General features: G+C 44.7%; 1 long non-coding RNA gene across 1 annotated transcript; it reads right to left on the bottom strand.

Annotated features, from left to right (window-relative positions):
* Positions 1 to 653: 653 nt before the first annotated feature.
* LOC140698445 (uncharacterized) lies at positions 654 to 7928 on the bottom strand. Its single transcript, XR_012076233.1, has 3 exons — positions 7824 to 7928; positions 1955 to 2145; positions 654 to 1645 (listed from the first exon to the last, which is right to left on the bottom strand). It is a non-coding gene; the product is annotated as an uncharacterized lncRNA (long non-coding RNA).
* Between the last annotated feature and the right edge of the window lie 9188 nt (positions 7929 to 17116).

The following is a 17116-nucleotide window of genomic DNA, read 5'->3' as shown; positions in this document are numbered from 1 at the left end:
TGCCCTCCCTTGACTTGTCATACCCCATCCCTATGCCACCCCCATCACACACCAGGAACCATTCCTTCCAGGCCCCCTCTCTGCTCAGCACTAGGTGGTGGAGCCACGGATCCACCGCCCTCAGCATCCCTGTTCCTGCATCCATGTGCAGGCTCACCACTCACTGAGACGCCACTTCCTCTCTGTCTCCCAACTCCAGCGTCGCATCCCCTGCCCTGGGCTTCAAACCAGCAGAACCACCTGCCTGAAGGGTGCCTCCACCTGGGTATCTCTTCAGGGCAATACTCACTTCACCATCTTCTAGGGAAACTCCTTATTTCGCCTTCCATTGTTAATAGTCTTCCATTGTTAACAAACATGTGAAAAGCACTCAATTCACAAGTCATCAGGGAAATGCAAAATAAAACCATCAGAGCAGTTCACACCCACCAGATGGCAAAAATTTTGAAATGCAAAGAATAATACAATGACTACCTGTGGACCCATTACCCAGATTTGCCAAACTGACTTCATATAATTTTATTTTTTTAAGGAATACAACTTCACAGACACATTTGAAGGCACCCTGATAACCCGCCCCAAGCCCACAGTTTTTCTTTCCTCCTCAGAGGAAACCACCAACCTGAGGTTGATACAGATCATCTCCACACATATTTTTAGAATTTTATCTTTTATATTTGGGTCCATAAGCAATAGATACACAGAAAACACTGCTTTGGGTGCTTTTAAAATTCACATAAGTGGAATCAAATTTCACACATACCAGTATTTGCAATTTTCGTTCAATGTTGTTTTCAAAATGTACCCATGTTGATACATGTCGGGTTGTGTTTAATCATTTTTAACTATGATAGAGTTTTCTCTTGAGTGAATTACCACGATGTCTATGTCCCCTTCTAGGCTGGTCCACAAGTAGGTTTCCAATTTTTTCACCATCACAAACATGCTGCAGTCAACATCTCGTGCACACGTGTGCCACATGTGTGAATTCCATAGGGCACATTCCCAGACATGGAACTGCCATGTTAAAGGGCAGGTGTATCTGCAACTTTGCTAGATGTGGTCAGTCAGCTAATTCCCCCAAATTCTGCAAACTTATGCTCCCAGGCAGAGAGTGTAAGAGTTCCTGCCTCCCCACGTCTGCTCCAGCCCTTAGTCCTGCTGTCTTGTCTTCCCAATAAAATTGGTACAATTAACTTCATTTGTTTCTCTATGATTACAAGAGTGGAGCATATTATCATAAGTTAGAATACTACAAACCAGTACAACAGAGACAATGAACATCCCCCAGAGATACCATTCCGTTTTGGTGTTAAAATAGTGTACATTGCTCCAGAATTTTTTTCTGTCCATACACTAACATATAAATAAATGAAAATATTTGCTGTTTTTCTAGAGAGCTGTTTCATTCCATCATATCATCTCTAAGTTGTTTAAAATGCCCATGAACATACAGACTTGCTCCCTTTCTGTTTTTATTTTTCGGTGGTGGCCTGCAGATTGATTTCATTGCTTAGCACATAATTTTAGAGCCTAGCACATTAAATATCTGCCCCATGGGTGGATGCATTGGTTCTTACATGTACAGTCACTTTCATGAAATTTCTTCTCTTCTATGCCCAGAAGAACATAGTCAATCTTCTACCTGCAAAAGACCAACATGAAGACTGAAAAGCAAGACATCAACGGGAAAGAGTCAGGCCCCGTCTCTGTTCTAGTCCTTTTCTGAGCAAAGAAGCCGCACAGCTCCCGGGAGGGTTGCAAGGATGGGATGACATACAAGAAAGTGCTCAGGCTCCAATGCATCATCAGACAGAGCGCTAGACAGACCATCCATTCCCCAGAACTGTGATGAACCAGCCTAAAATCTAAACTTAATATATTCCAGCAATCATAGCCTGAGTTATCCAGAAAGTTTTATGTGTCTCTCTTGCTAAGCACCTAACCCAGTTACCTTTCGTTAGAGGCAAGCAGTGAACGTTCAATCTGTGTGAAGTAATGACTTTAGAAGTGCTGGCCCGGGAGTTCCGCATCCTCCATCCCCTCCTTGAGGCTGCGGGGGCCCCTGTGGCTGTTAGGATGGAGTAAGAGGCTGTGCTTCAGGTCTCAGGAGCTGTGCTGGCGTGGGGCTTCGTTGTGTTTGGGCTGCAAAGGGGTATTATTATTATTATTATTATTATTATTATTATTATTATTATTATTATTATTTTGCAAAGGGGTTTTAAAATATTTGAGCCAACATTTAAAAACGTGGGAGAGCTCAAGGAAAGATACGGCCCCCCAGCTCCAGCTCTGGAAGCGCGGTGGGCGGGGCCTGGGGGGGGTCTGCAGAGACCCCGCCCCTCCCTGCCGCCTCCTCGGCCGCGCATCGTCCTTGATCCTAACTTAGGTGCTGCCGGTCTTGAGAGGATAAATATTTTTTGTACTGGTGACTCTACCAAAGTGAGAAATCTGTATAGATTAAGAAAGTGGAGTGTTTCAAGAAAACTAGCGGAGAGAGCCTATTTCTCCCTGGAAGTGCGGGGTATTTGAATGTGTTTAATATTCAGGACAGTGTCTTGGGGTCCAGAGGCATGTTCCTTAGCTGCCTGGCTTCTATACGCGTTTGAGTTTCAGAGTGGCTCTCACCCCAAGGCCTGTGGCGCTTTTGGCCCATCACTTGCCTGCCCCCGGGCCTCCATTTCCTCATCCACCCTGTGAGCAGTGTGGCCACAAGGTGCTCTCAGCAAGCACTACATCTGGGGCGGGGCCAGCCTCTCAGGGGTTAAGAGTTGCTTTCTGTTTCTCTTCAGACTTCCAGGTGGTGGTAAAAGACTAGTTTGAGGTGCTTTTGGGTATGCAATCACACTTTAGGGACCCCCCCCCCCGCTACTTCCTGTCAATGCAAAGGAGTTTCATGTCTCTAGGTGTGGAGGGCGACAGGGAGCAGGGCAGAAGTCAGACCGGCAAGCAGGTGGCTGGAAGCCTGCAGGGGCTGAGAGCTTCCTCGTCTCCTCCTGGGCCTCCAGGCCTGCTGGTGACCCTCAGGGTGACCTTGGACCCTCAGCCCAGTTAGGGAATGTCAAGGCCAGAGGTAGGGCAGGTGTGACTCCAGGGCTGCTGCCAGAACATGGTCCCCCACCCAAAGTCTGGTGCCTGAAAGGTCACTGGCCTTGCCAGGTGGCCCTGGACATGGTCATCCCGGAGCACGCCATCCCTCAGAAGCCTCAGCCTTGGGCCTAAGCCTTTGTTCTTCTTGAATGGAATCCCATCCTGTGCTGCTGGAAAACCCTCTCTCTCAGTCTGCCTCTGTGATGGAGAACTTTGAGGCATCAGAAGACAAATTGCAACTGAAAAAGATGAGTTTTCAGATCCCGGGAGTGATTTTCTACACTGTTCATTTTAGCCATGTCCAGGGCAGCGCAAGAGATGACTCGCCTGTGGATGAGATAGATGCAGAAGCCAATAAAGAATTCACGGGAAGCACAAAAGGCGGGCTGGGTGGGTTTTATTAATTATATTTCTTTTATCCTCACAACAATGGCACGTCAGTAATCTACACTGAATGTGCCCAATTGACACTAATGATTTCATCCTTTTGTTTCTGTTAAAAAAAGAAAAAAGAAGAAAGGTCTGTCTGCCCAGCTAGTCAGCCCCAGCATGAGCCTGGAGCCCAGCAGGCCCTGGAAGCCCTCATCTGGGCCCCTCTCTGTCATTTTTGTACCCTGGCTCTCCCTGGCAATGCCAACAGCAGTCCTGCCTGGCAGTGGCCATTTGCTGTGTCCCCAGCCGGGCCCTGCCCCACCCTCCTCTATCCTGCTTTGCCATAATCTCATGTGCTGGTACCCTGACACGGGCTATGAGTCTTCTGGGTGGAGTGTCAGGCAGGTGTGTGTGTGTGTATGTGTGTGTGTGTAGCAGTATTTCAGAGTGAAGGACCTTTCTTGGTGTCCCTCAAATCACATTCCTCACCTGAGGGTTCTTTTTGAAGAAAGAATAAAAAAGGGGCTATAGATTTCTTTCTTCCCACAACCCCTATCTATTATTACTAAATGTTACTTAGCATGGGTTAGAAAGGGGATGTGTGCTGGGGGCACAGCAGTGATGGGAACAGTCACGATCATGTATTTGCCCATGTCTGGTGTCATCCTTTCACCCTCGAACCTGGGAGGAGTTGTCAGCAACAGCCTCAAAGAGTTTCCAGACTTCAGCGTGATAAACCCCAGTGTCCTTCTCTCCTCTTCCCTGTGCCGCCCTGTGATGGGCTGCCCGGCATCTGGCCCAGGAAAGAGGCCCAAGGAGAGCAAGCAGGCAATAAACGTTTCTCGCCACAAAGGAACGAGACAAACTTGTATGCCCAACACCTTTGCCATCATCTGATCACACACTTCCTGAGCACAGGGTGTGTGGGGTGGGGCACAAGCTGTGCACAGCCGTTAGTTAAATTGAGAGCCCTGTCCAGGCTCCTCACCTGGAATACCCCAGAAAGGGCTTTCCCAATGGAGTGTGGATGACTCTCCTGCCCTCACTCCACATTGGCTGGCGCCTCCCCAACCCCAGGTAGCCCTGGTTTGTGGGAAGATCCTAGAGGGGGGGGGGTCCCCATGTGGCTACTTCTGCCTGTAGCTCAGACAGGGCAGTTCTGGAATTTCCATGCAGGGGGCTTGAGGATGACCTGCAGCTGAAGGTGGGGGCCATGGCATATTCTGAGGGTGGATCTACAACTGCACATGTATTGAGGTAGTTTGGGAGGAACCGTTGGTGACAGTGGAGGGGGTCAGAGTTTCTTTCTGCTCTGGCATTGCCAACCTCCTCCCTTGACCTGACTTCCTACCTTCCAGATCCCCTCTTGCCAGGTAGTGGGGGCTAATTGGCACCGCCAGTGATGCAGGCCCCTCCTGGCCCCCTCGGCCAAGCCCATGCTGAGAAGACCACTGCTGAGGGCGTTGCCCACGCTCTGTTGGAAGGCCCCACGTGCTCACCCACCCCGAGCAGATGCTGGACACTGGCACACTCTGCTGCTATAAAAATATCAGCGCTGCCACCCCAGCTCCTGGAGAGTCTCTGCATGACAGCCTGCGAAGTGATCCTACATTTGAATTTCATCTACAAATCCTGGTTTCCTCCAGACAAGCTCAAACCTGCACAGATGGCCTCTCACACCAAAAAAGTAAAAATAACAAAGCTTGCAATTCTGGGCCTCCCCCTTTTCTCTGGGCAGATGTGCTGTGGCACACTTCGGGAGGCGCAGAGCCTGCATACAGGCAGCAAGCTCTCTCCTCTGGAACGTTCTCACTCACCCCTTCTGGGTAGCTGCTGGGGAGCAGCCATGGCCCCTCAGGCTGCGTTCTTGGAAGTGCTTCTGGGGTGACCGGGCCTTTGGATTGGGGCAGGGGGTTCCCAGGTGAAGAGTTAGAGTGAAAAATCATCCCTCGCCCAACTACCCAAGACTAGCCATATTGCTGCCCATGAGATGGTAGAGGGAAGTGGCTGAGGGTCTGGAGCAAGGCTTCAGGTCAGGTGGTCAGTAAACGTAGGGGCAAGAGGCTGCCATGCATGCCAAACAACAGACCTCTCCGAAACAATGGCTGACAGCAGAGACCTTAGTGTTCTTAGAAACAGCTACAAAATCCTGCTTCAAACAACAGGATTCTTCTTATTGCAGGTGTGTGGCCACTGTCATTCATCCCCTCAGCATCCCTGACTCCACAGTGCTGGTCTCTGTGCCAAGCCCAGGATTCAGGGAAGGTTCTGGACATCCCTGTGGGGAAGCCTGCCCCACCTGGCCTCGGTAGAAGCAACCCAGCACTGAAGTCTGCCTCACCCCCCAAACTCCCCAGTTTTCCTCTCTGGTGTCTGCTAGGTCTCTCTGTGTTTTGCTTCCATCTTCCCCTTCCTTAGACCAGGCTCTGAGATCCCCCATCTGACCTGAAGGAAAAAGAGAGAGGTCAGGAGGGTCCTCATTAGCCAAAGCCCCAGGCCTGGGCCTCTTATGCACAACGCCTCTATCTGCCACCCAGAAGACCACCCTGTGTAGACTTGCCCTCTTTGGTAGAATAAGGGTGCTGAGTCCAACCAACATAAGCTGTGGTTCAAGGAGGCTCTGTCAGAACAGGTGCAGCCAAACATGTATGGCCCTTGACCCTGGGATGGGGGTGGGGGCAAAGGAAGTGGCATTATCAAAGAGAGACATGCTGAGGCCAGCCAGTAGGTAAAGGAGCTGAGAGGAGGCTAATAGAAGGGTTCAGCTTCCCGGCCACCACACAGGCCTATGTCACTGTCCTGACCTGTCTCAAGGAATGCATCAGGGCAAGTCCCTGTTTGATGGTGCATCGTGGAAACTTCCATAAAATAGATCTCGAGGGAAAAACTGGCTTCAGGGGTTGGGCTTGGATTCCATGGCAGGAAAACAAAGTTCCCAGTCCTGGCTTGAGTGCTTTATTTTAGTCATTTAATTCCCCCCACGACCCCATTTCAGGTAAGAGCAAACAGACACAGAGGGTTCAGCAATTTGCTCAAGGTCATAAAGGGGTTGGGGCGTAGGGGGCCGGTTTCAGGGTTCGCGGCTGCACTGCAGGAGAAGCCAGGGCCTGGCAGATCCCATTAACCAGTTTATGTGGACTCCAAAACCGAGGGTCGAGGCCTAGGTATCTGCTTAAGGGGGACTGCGGGCCCTAGACCAGCCCTGGACGCGTGGGCCTGGAAAGAGCGCTCGTTACCCATGGAGCCCGGCAGCCCAGCTTCTGTGCCCGGGACGCGCTCTTCTAGGAATGCTGAGCACTCTGCCCACTCCTCCCGGGCCACCTTGGCCCCAGGCGGTCGCCGACTCCGCGCGCTGCGCCTCCCGGTCACGCGGGCGCGGACGGAGGAGAGGAAGAGGTGGAGGAAGCGGAGGAGGAAGAGGAGGAGAGAGAGGAGGGAGGGCGGCCTGGGTAGAAGGCGACTCCAGGAAGGAGCGCTGAGTGCCCCGCGCGCCGCTGCAGGGGGCGCTGACGACCCCCACCCCCTACCCCGGCTCCGGGAAGAGACGGGTGGGCCCGGAAGTCGGGCCATTCTGTGAGCAGCGAGGCAGGGCCAGAGGTCCCCGCGAGCCTCATCCTCGCCACTCCAGGGCGGAAGCTATCACTACGATTTGCAGAGCGCCGCCTTGGAGCCTCCTCTAGAGGCGGGCACCACTGCTACCTCATTGCACAAACAGGGGATCTTAGGCTTCTGAGTGTCCCAGGCCAGGCCCAGCCCCAAGGAGCGGGAGCAGGACGCCGAAGCAGGATCCCGGCCCATGCTTGCGTTTGGACCTTGGGTGCACCACTTTCTGGCCCCATGGCTTTGGAAAAATTTCTAAGACGTTGCGGGCTCCGCTTTCCTCTTCTGTGAAATGGGATAGTGCCTACCTCACCGGATTATCAAAGGTTTATTTCGACCCACAAAACAGGGCCTGACACTGCTGAGCCAACCTCAGTGCTTGCCATTGCTAGCAGGGTTTTAGCTGAAACTTTAGGAACTGAGCCTCAGCGGGGCGCACGCGGCCCCGGGCCTGGCCGCTGCCTCCCGGCCGCTACCTCTCTCCGCCCGCGGGCCGCGCGCCTCAGCCAGCCGGCCGGCCTCCCTCTGGGAGCCGCTAGCCAACACCTCCCTCCCGGCTCAGGCTGCGCTCCACGTGCGGCGTGTTTACCCACGTGACACCGCCCTGCCCACCGTCCCCAGGGCCCCGCCCCCTCCCCGCCCCTCTGCGTCTACAGGATTCCAGCTGAAAGCTGGCGGCTGCGGCTGCTCTGCACTGGGAACCAGGAGTGCGACCTCGCCCCTCCCGGACGCCCGCCCAGAGGAGTGAGCAGGCCTCTTACCCCTCCAAGGTAGGCCGGGCGCGGGCGCTGCGCTGGGTCCGCGCCGCAAGCGGGCGAGCCAGGGGTCCAGTCCGTCTCAGGGGCCCTGCGGGGGTGCGCCCCGCGGAAGGGGCGGGGCTGTAATGGCGGGGCGGGGCTCCGCGGAAGGGGCGTACTCAGGGAGGCTGGGGGTGGGGTTGCAGGCGGAGCCCTCCCTGCGCAGGCGCTCCGCAGAGTCAGGCCCGGGGGCGCGGTCTCCTGGGGGCGTGGCCGGCGTTTGTGCTGCGGCGCGGCAGGGTACCGTCGGTGGAGGCCCTTGTGCGGGTGGCGGTGTGCTAGACCCTGCTACCGAGAGACAGAACCCTGTAAAGATCGGTCATTCACAGAAGGGCACTTTTTGTCTCAGATTTCTCTGCAGTCTTAGCAGAGCCACTCCCTCCTTGGTTCTTGTCCCCTTGACTTCCTCAGCCGCGCGTCCTGCTGTCTCTCCACCGTTTTAGCTGAAATGGTGGTACTGAGCCTCTGCCCTCCAGAGTTGGTATGCCCAGGGCTCGGATCTCAGAACCTTTGGCTTCTAGGCTGGGAGATGTGGTCCATTCCCTAGTTTTAACTCCCACTTCGTCTTTTTTTTTTTTTAAGTGTAAAGGGTTTTTATTGTGAAACATCATTTAAGTCAATAGATTTTTTAAAAAGAATTTCCCATGTTCTGATTCTTTCCTCTGCCCATCAACCTTAGTTCCTCCAGTGTTTGAGTTATAATCTTCAAGACAGCCTTTCAATAAGAATTTTTGCTCCATCAACAGTTGTCATGTCAGTCAGTCCATAATTCTTTTAGCTGGGCTTCTTTGATTTCCAGTGGAACATAGACGCACTTCAAAAACTCCTCACCTGTAATCTTTGGGATCCAATTTCCTGAAGAAATTTACTTTAGGACTATTACATATCTGGGGTCAGGAAAGATGGATCTGCCTGGTTCTGAATTTTAGACATCCTCTAAACATGCATTAAGTTAAAATCGTATTTACTCCTAAACTTATCACACCCTAGGACAGTACTAATTGTTGAGATATGCCAAAACCTAAAATAAAAAAAAGCTTGTTAGGTTTTTTCATAGTTTATTTAGCAGCTTTGTCTTATAGTTCTTTCCCACAGATCTAACATGTAGTTCTGTGAATAAAGGAAACAGCATGTTGATAGTTATACCAGTAGCTAACCCATATGCACGAGGCACTTTTCTAAGTACTTTGTGAACATTCACTAATACTGTGTTAACAACTAAATCTTTGTCTCCCAGCCCAAACCACTGCCGTCAGCTCCATATCCCTCTATCCAGATGCCCTCTGGACCCCTCATTAGGTGTTCCACAGGCCCCTCTGAGCAAACATATATGAAGTGGAATCCACCCTTCCCCAAATCTGTTTCTCCCCAGATCACCCCTCAGTGAATGGCACTGCCATTCCCCCAACCACCAGATAGGGCTTGAGTTCAGTTTTTTCTTTTTCTATTTTTTGAATTTCACATATAAGGGATATCATACAGTATCTGTCTTTGTCTTATCTCACTTAGCATAATGTCCTCAAGGTCCATCCATGTGTCAAATATCTTATTATTGTCAAATAATCATCAGCCTAGAAAACAAGAGAATCAACAGGCTAATTAACTGACACTGTGTTTCTCGAAGTAGTTAATACCATTTTGCACTCCCATCAGTAGTATATGAGAGGTCCAGCTCCTCCACCTCCTCACCAGCACTTGGTATTGGCAGTCTTTGTAATTTTAGCCTTTCTAGTGAGTGTGTAGTAGTATGCCATTGTGAATTTAATTTGCATTTCCTTCATGAGCAGAATATCCCTTTTTCATGTGCTTTGTGGCCGTGGCCATTTGTATATCTTCCTTTGTAAACTGACCAAATCTTTCCCTGGTTATATTTAATTAATTGAAGTATAATTGACTTATAACATTATGTTAATTTCAGATGTACAGCATAGTGGTTCAATATTTTTATGCATTATGAAATGATCACCACAATAAATCTAGTTATCATCTGTCACCATAAAAAGTTATTACAATATTATTGACTGTATTTCCTCTGCTGTATACTACATCCCCACCTCTAGTTTCAAATTGGATGATTTGTCCTCTTATTATTGAGTTGTGAAAGTTCTTTTGTGTTTGGATACAGTCCTATATCAGATATATGTATTGACAATATTTGCTGTCAGTCTGCGCCTTGCCTTTTCATTTTCTTAACACTAAATTTTGAAGAATAGATTTTAATTTTGATGAAGTCTAAACTTTTCATTTTTTTCCTTTACGGTTCATGCTTTTTTGTGACATTCAAAATTTTGTTTTGCCTACACCAAGGTCACAAATATTCTATATTTTCTTCTGGTCATTTTATAGTTTTATTTTTTATCTTTAGGTCTATGAACTACTTTGATTTAATTTTTGTATGCTGTGAAGTAAGAATCAAGGTTTGGTTTTTTTCTGTGTGGATCTCCTGTTGTAACATCATTTGTTGAAGAGACTGTCTTTTCCCCATTGAAACAAAAGTCAGTTGGCTGTATGTGTGAGTATATTTCTGGACTCTGTTTGTTAATCTTATATGTCTATCCATATACCAATTCAATATTATCTCGACCACTGTAGCTTTATAATAAGTCTTGAAGTCAGATAGTGAAAGTTTCCCAAATTTTTTTACTTTTTATTTTTAATTGCTTTAGCCGTTTTAAATCTTTTGAATTTCTGTATAAATTTTATTTTATTTTTTTGCAGGAGGGAGGTAATTAGGTTTATTTATTTATTTATTTATTTGTTTATTTATTTATTTATTTTGTCAGTGGTGTTACTGAGGATTAAGCCCAGGACCTCATGCATGCTAAGCATGTGCTCTACCATTTGAGCTATACCCTCCCCCTGGTATAAATTTTAAAATCAGATTGCCATTTACTACAAAAATAGCCTGCTGAGATATGGATTGGAATTGTATTGAATCTATGGATCAATTTTGGAAGAACTGCTGCCTTAACAGTACTGAGTCTTCTAATCCATGAACATGATGTCTCTCTCCATTTACTTAGGTCTTTTAAAATTTCTTTCAACAGTGTTTTATACATTTAAGCATACAAACTTTAAACATATTTTGTTAGATGCATCCCTAAGTATTTCACTTTTTAAATGCGATTTTAAATGATACAGATTATAAAATTACAGTTTGTAATTTTTTTTTCTTTGTTTGGTATATTCTTAGGGGTTTTCTACATAGACAGTCATGTCTTCTGTGAGTAAAGTTAGTTTTAGGTCTTCCTTTACAATTTGCATGCCTTTTATATTTCTTTCCCTGTCTTACTTCATTGGTCAGACTTCCAGTGCAATGTTCAATATGAGTAGTAAGAGGGAATTTCTCTGCTTTCTTTCTGATCTTCAGAGGAGAGCATTTACTCTTTTTCCATTCAGATGAAGTTAGACATAGGCTTTTCAAAGATCCTTTTTATCAGATAGAGGAAGTTCCCTTCTATTCCTTGTTTGTTAAATGTGTTTTCTTTTTAAATTATCAATATGCATTTTCTTCATCCATTGAGATGATCATGATGCATTTCTCTTTTATTTGGTTATAATAATGAACCCATTGATTTTTTTTCATTTTAAACAAACCTAGAATTCTTGAGATAAAGCCCACTTTTATATATTTCTAGATTTGATTTGCTAAAATTTTGTTATGGGTTTTTGCACCTGTGTTCAGGAGAGATATTAGTTTGATGTGTTGTTAGTGTGTGTGTGTGTGTGTGTGTGTGTGTGTATGTCCTTGTAATGTTGTAATACTGGCCTTATGAAATGACTTGGAAAGTGTAGCTTCCTATTCTATTTTTGGAAAGAGTTTCTGTAGGATTAGCATAATTTCTTTTTTAATGATCCATAAAATTTACTAGGGAAGGTATCTAAAGCTAGAATTTTCTTTCTGGGACAGAGTTTAATTCAAATTTTAAGATAAATATAGTATTATTCAGATTTTCTGTGTCTCCTTGAGTCACTTTTGGTAATTTGGGTCTTTTAAGGAATTGGTCTAGTTCATCTAACTTGTTAGATTTATTGGAATTACTTTGTTCAAAATAATCTTTTATGCTTTTAATGTCTGTTGGATCTGTGGTGGTGTCATATCTTTCATTCCTGATATTGGTCATTTATATCTTTTTCACTTTTTTTGGTTAGCCTAACAGTTTATCATATTTTTCATATTTGTAAAGAAAAAGCCTAGTTTCATTAATTTTAATCTATTGTTGTCTGTTTTCTACTTTATTTACTTGTATTTTTATTTATTTTTTTCCTTCTTCTTGTTTTAGGTTAAATGTTCTATTCTTTTTCTAACTTCTTAGAGCGGTGGCTTTTATAATTGATGTTAGACCTTTATTTTCTAATATAAGCTGTAAGTTTCCCTTGAAGTACTGCTTTATCTTCATCCCACAAATTTTGGTGTATTTCATGTACCTTTTCATTCAGTTTAAAATATTTTTTCAATATCTCTTGTGATTTCTTCTTGACACATTAGAACTCTTTTATTTATTCAGAAGTATGTTATTGAATATCCAAATATTTGGAGATGTTCAAGATAGGGTTTTTTTTTGTTTTTTACTGATTTCTAATTTAATTTCTGTGGTCAAGGAATATACTCTCTTGATTTCAATCCTTTTAAATCTGTTGAGACTTTGTTATGGCTCATCACATTATCTATCTTACTGAACATTCTATGTGCAATTAAAAGGAATGTGTATTCTACTGCTATTGTGTGTAGTGTTCTATAAGTGTCAATTAGTTCAAGTTGTTTGATGGTATTATTCGAGTCTTCTATATTCTTACTTTCTACTTATTCTGTTAACCATTGAGAGAGGAATATTGAAGTCTCTAAGCATAAATGTGGATTTTTCTATTTCTCTTGACATTTTTTTCAGTTTTGGTTTTATGTACTTCGTAGCTCATTTATTTGATGCACATATATTTATAATTTTTATATGATAAAATGGCCCTTTTATCATGATTAAGGATCCTTTTATCTCTGACAGTATTTCTTATCCTGAATTTTAGTTTGTCTGATATTATTGTACCCACCCCAGCTTTCTTGTGATAAGTGTTGTATGGCATATCATTTTCTGTCCTTATACTGTTAACAAAAAATGATTAAAGTATTTTTTTTGGACATTTATTAGAGTTTTGCTTTTTCATTCAGTCTGACAATCTCTGTCTTTCAATTTGGAGAGTTTAGATCACTTACATTTATTGTAATTAATGACAAATTTGAGTTGAAATTTACCGTATTGCTGTTTGTTTTATTTGTCCCACCTATTTTGGGGTCCTCTTCTCTTTTCCTTCTTTTTCTTGGCTTAAGTGAGGATTTTAAAATATCTAATTTCCATTGTTTTTGGTCATCGTTTCAGAGTTTACAATTTTACCTTATCACAGTAGTCTACATTCAAATAAAATATTACAACTTCACAAATAATGTAAGAACTTTACAATAGTGTATTCCCACTTCCCCCCATCCTTTTGCTATTTTCTTGTTTTATTTCTACGTATGTTATAAACCCTATAATATATTGCTCATATTTTATCTTTTTGAAAAAATTTAAGTGAAAAGCAAATCCTTTTATATTTACCTACATATTTACCATTTCTGACTTACTCAGTTTCCACCTGGTATTATTTTCCTTCATCTGAATAACTTCTTTTAATACTTCTTGTAGTGTAGGTCTGATGATAACAAATTCTCTCAGCTTTTGTTTGTCTCAAAAATATCTTTACTTCATCTTCATCAAATCATTTTGCTAGATATAGAATTCCATTTTTAAAGCTTTTTTGGGGGGGGTAATTAGGTTTATTTATTTATTTTTAATGGAGGTACTGGGGATTGAACCCACTGAGCTTAACCCTCCCTGCTTAGAATTCTAGGTTGCAGTTTTGTTCCCCACCATTTTAGATATGTCATTTCATTGTCTTCTAAAATATGTTGTTTCTGGCAAGAAGTCAGTGTTCATTCCTATTTTTGTTCCTCTGTGTCTTTTTTTTTTTTCTGGCTGCTTTAAAGATTTTCTACTTATTTACTCTGGCTGGTTATAATTAAAATTTCTCCTAGCCTTGTGTGAGCTCTGTATATTGTTAGCTTTCAGCTCCCAGCTACCTAGTCATTTTTTACCTGGAATAGGTTTCACCCTATTCAGCCATAGCTTAGTATTCAACCGTAGACTTAAGGGGACGTCTAAGCAGATTTTCAATGCTCTTTCTCTGTGCAGCTCCTACCTCTTTGGTTCTCTGTCTTGCAGATTCCAGCTGCTCGTCTTTCTGAGCCCTGATGCTTGTCTGCTCAGTAGGACTGCCATGTGCTTCTTTGGATCCCTACGCTGTGGTCTACAAAGTGCTTCCAGGCAGAAAGCTAGGTGTCCATATGACTCACTTTTTTCGTTTCCATTCTCTCAGAAATCAGTTTTTTGATGCCTGTTGTCTAAGGTATGAACAGAGTTGTTTCACATGTTTAATCCAATTTTCTGATTGTTAATTGAAGAAGGGTACATCCAGTCTCCACAACTCCATTATGGCTGGAAGTAAAAGTCTTTAAATAATGTTTTAAATTAAAAATTTACAGAAATTAAGCCAAACAGAATTCTAACAAAGCTCTAGGATAAGACTTTTCCCTAGGATTCTGTGCCGAATAATGCGCAAAGATCCAATGCAGAGAGTTTCCCAGGACATGGTTGCAGTAGACTACTCGACTCCACTACTTTATAGACATGTAGGGCAGCAGGAGAAAAAGCTCTGAGAGCTCTTTTGGTCCCAGATTTTGTGGGCTTCAGTCACAGTTTCCTGTGCCCAGAAAAGGAGGAAGATATTTCTCAAAAGAGGGCTTGTAGACTTGATGGGGCCTCTTATTCTGGAAGAAGGGAATGAAGAGTGGCTAGTGTGGTCTGATAACCGTGGAGCAGATGGATGAATGATCTTCTCAGCTGATGCCAGAAAGTGTAAATGTCTCAACCATTAAGTTGGTTTCCCTCCACACATACGAAGGGGCCATCATTTTTGTTTGTTTGTTTGCTTGTTTCTTTCTTATCGTTTTAATTTCTCTCCTGAAAAAGTTTATCTTTTTTTTATTGTGTCAGATTTTCCTTTATGTTCATATACATGCTTATAATAGCTCCCTTAAAATGATTATCTGCTAATTCCAACACCTAAGGTCACTTTATGTCTGGTATCCATTGTTTATCTTTTCTCTAGAATTTGGGAGATGTTTTCCTGTGTATTCATGTGTCAGATAATTTTGGATTTTATCCTGGACATTGTGGAGATATGTTACAGAGATTCTGGGTTGTCTATAATCCTCTGAAGAATGTTGATTTTTATTTAAGCAGGCAATTATCTTGGTTAAATTCAAACTGTAAACTCTGTCTCCCCTGCAGAGGATGGTAACTGAAACCTCAATTAAGTTCTTTTAACCATATTCAGGCTGCTTGGTGACCACCTCACTTATATGTCATTCTGGGGTTAGTTGGCAAGAGATTTGGACATTTTATATGCAGATTTCGGGACTCCTCTTCTGTGACTCTCTCTCTCTCTTTTTGGATTTGTCTAGTCACTTTTTAGTTGCAGTCATTGCCCTGAACCCTGGTTCTTCAAGCCAGTAGGACTTTTCTGTCCACAGTTTTCTATCTATGTTTTAGTTGCCGTGTGTGAGAAGACTAGAGTCTGCTGTCGGACTTACACGCATAAAAATGGAAAACTTTCTCAGTGCTGTTTGCTTTCTCTAAATATTGATCCTCCCTGCAATGTCTGCCTTTTATCACTCTCCAGGGCCTCCAGTTAGTGTTAGATTTTGTGGCTGTTATCTACAGAAGGTTTGGTCGGACAGGAGTTATTTGCCCCTGAGCAGAGCAGAACCTCCAAGGAATGACACTGGATGGCTAAGACCTCTCTCCCTGCCAACGTCCTCAGTGTCATGACTCTGTTAGCCCTTGAAACTCAGATGGAGAGGAGGGTGGAGAGGGAAATCGAAACCAAATTTAAATCTGGAATGACTGAACGAAGCACCAGGTGTCTGAGAAAACCTGGAACTGACTAGATTAACTTTTCTGCCATCATGTAAAATGGAGGGTCAATTCTCAGTTACAGAATATTAGAGAAAATTGCATTTTCCCGTGTACATCTTGTGGCCTGAAAATGTCTTTCCTTCTACATATATGTAGGGAAGGACTTAAAGATGTTAAATATGGGGTGGTGGGGGAGGCTGGGTGCAAAGCAGTTATTATCTATCTTCCTAGTATTGTTTCTCATCGGTAGAATGGTGAGGGAAGGGAGACCTGGAAGATTTCAAAGGCTATTCATGCTTTGGGCCTGTGCCATGTGCTTTTTATGAAGTTCTGAGGCCATAAACTCTGTCCCTGACAGAGCCTCTTCTTGTGAAAAAGTGGTGTGTATCAGGGAGCGACGGGTCTCACGCTGTTCCTAATGCCCCATCTCTCTCAGGTCACAGGTCCCATTGACTCACTGCTGCCTCCAGCAGGGGAGATTTGGAACTGCAGGAAGAGCCCGAGGTATTTGAAGGATGGGGAAGCCTGGCATTCCTTAGTGCTGTTTCTAGATTGGGGCAAGCCTGCGGCTTTGTCAGCAGAAGACCGTCAGATCCTTGTGCAGCTGAAGATGACCAGCTTGCCAAGTCTACCTTATTTTTTCCCTTAAACCTTTTATTTATTTATTTTGAGAGTTTTAATTTCTGTCTTTGCGCAGGAGAGGTGAGTTGTCCTTTGAACAGATTCCATATCTTCCCTAGACTCTCCTATTGCTAAATTTTTGCCGAAGACTAGGTTGGCAGTGAATTCCAAGCTCCCAGCCTAGCAAGTCTGTTGGGAAAAGAGAGCCTCTATCCCAGTAAATCTAGCAAAAATCTCAGGACTGAGCCTCATTGGTCTGTCCTGGGTCACATGACCACCCCAAACCACTCACTGAGGCCAGGGTAGCCCCTATAGTCAGAGGTGAAGTTAGCTGCAACCTAATCCTCTGGACTGGGAGACAGAAAGGGGCTTCCTTAAGAAAAATGGTGGGGCTGTTCCCAAGGGAAGGGAAATGGGATGCAGAGGACATAACCCACAGACTTCTGCAATAAGTTTTTCTCAAAATTCCAGATCTGGGACTCTTCCTGGTAGGGCTACCAGTATTCTCACACCAATCCTATGAGGTTTGAGATAAGGAAACAGGTTCAGGGAGATTAGGTACCTGGGGCAGAAGTGGGGCGGCCCTGTGTTTGAACTTCCTGCCTCCTGAAGGCAGAACCTCGGGCT

This window comes from Vicugna pacos, chromosome 9, assembly GCF_048564905.1.
Source record: "Vicugna pacos chromosome 9, VicPac4, whole genome shotgun sequence".
Taxonomy (NCBI): Eukaryota; Metazoa; Chordata; class Mammalia; order Artiodactyla; family Camelidae; genus Vicugna; species Vicugna pacos.
The sequence above is the reverse complement of the archived record's forward strand: the minus strand, read 5'-3'. Positions and strand labels throughout refer to the sequence as shown.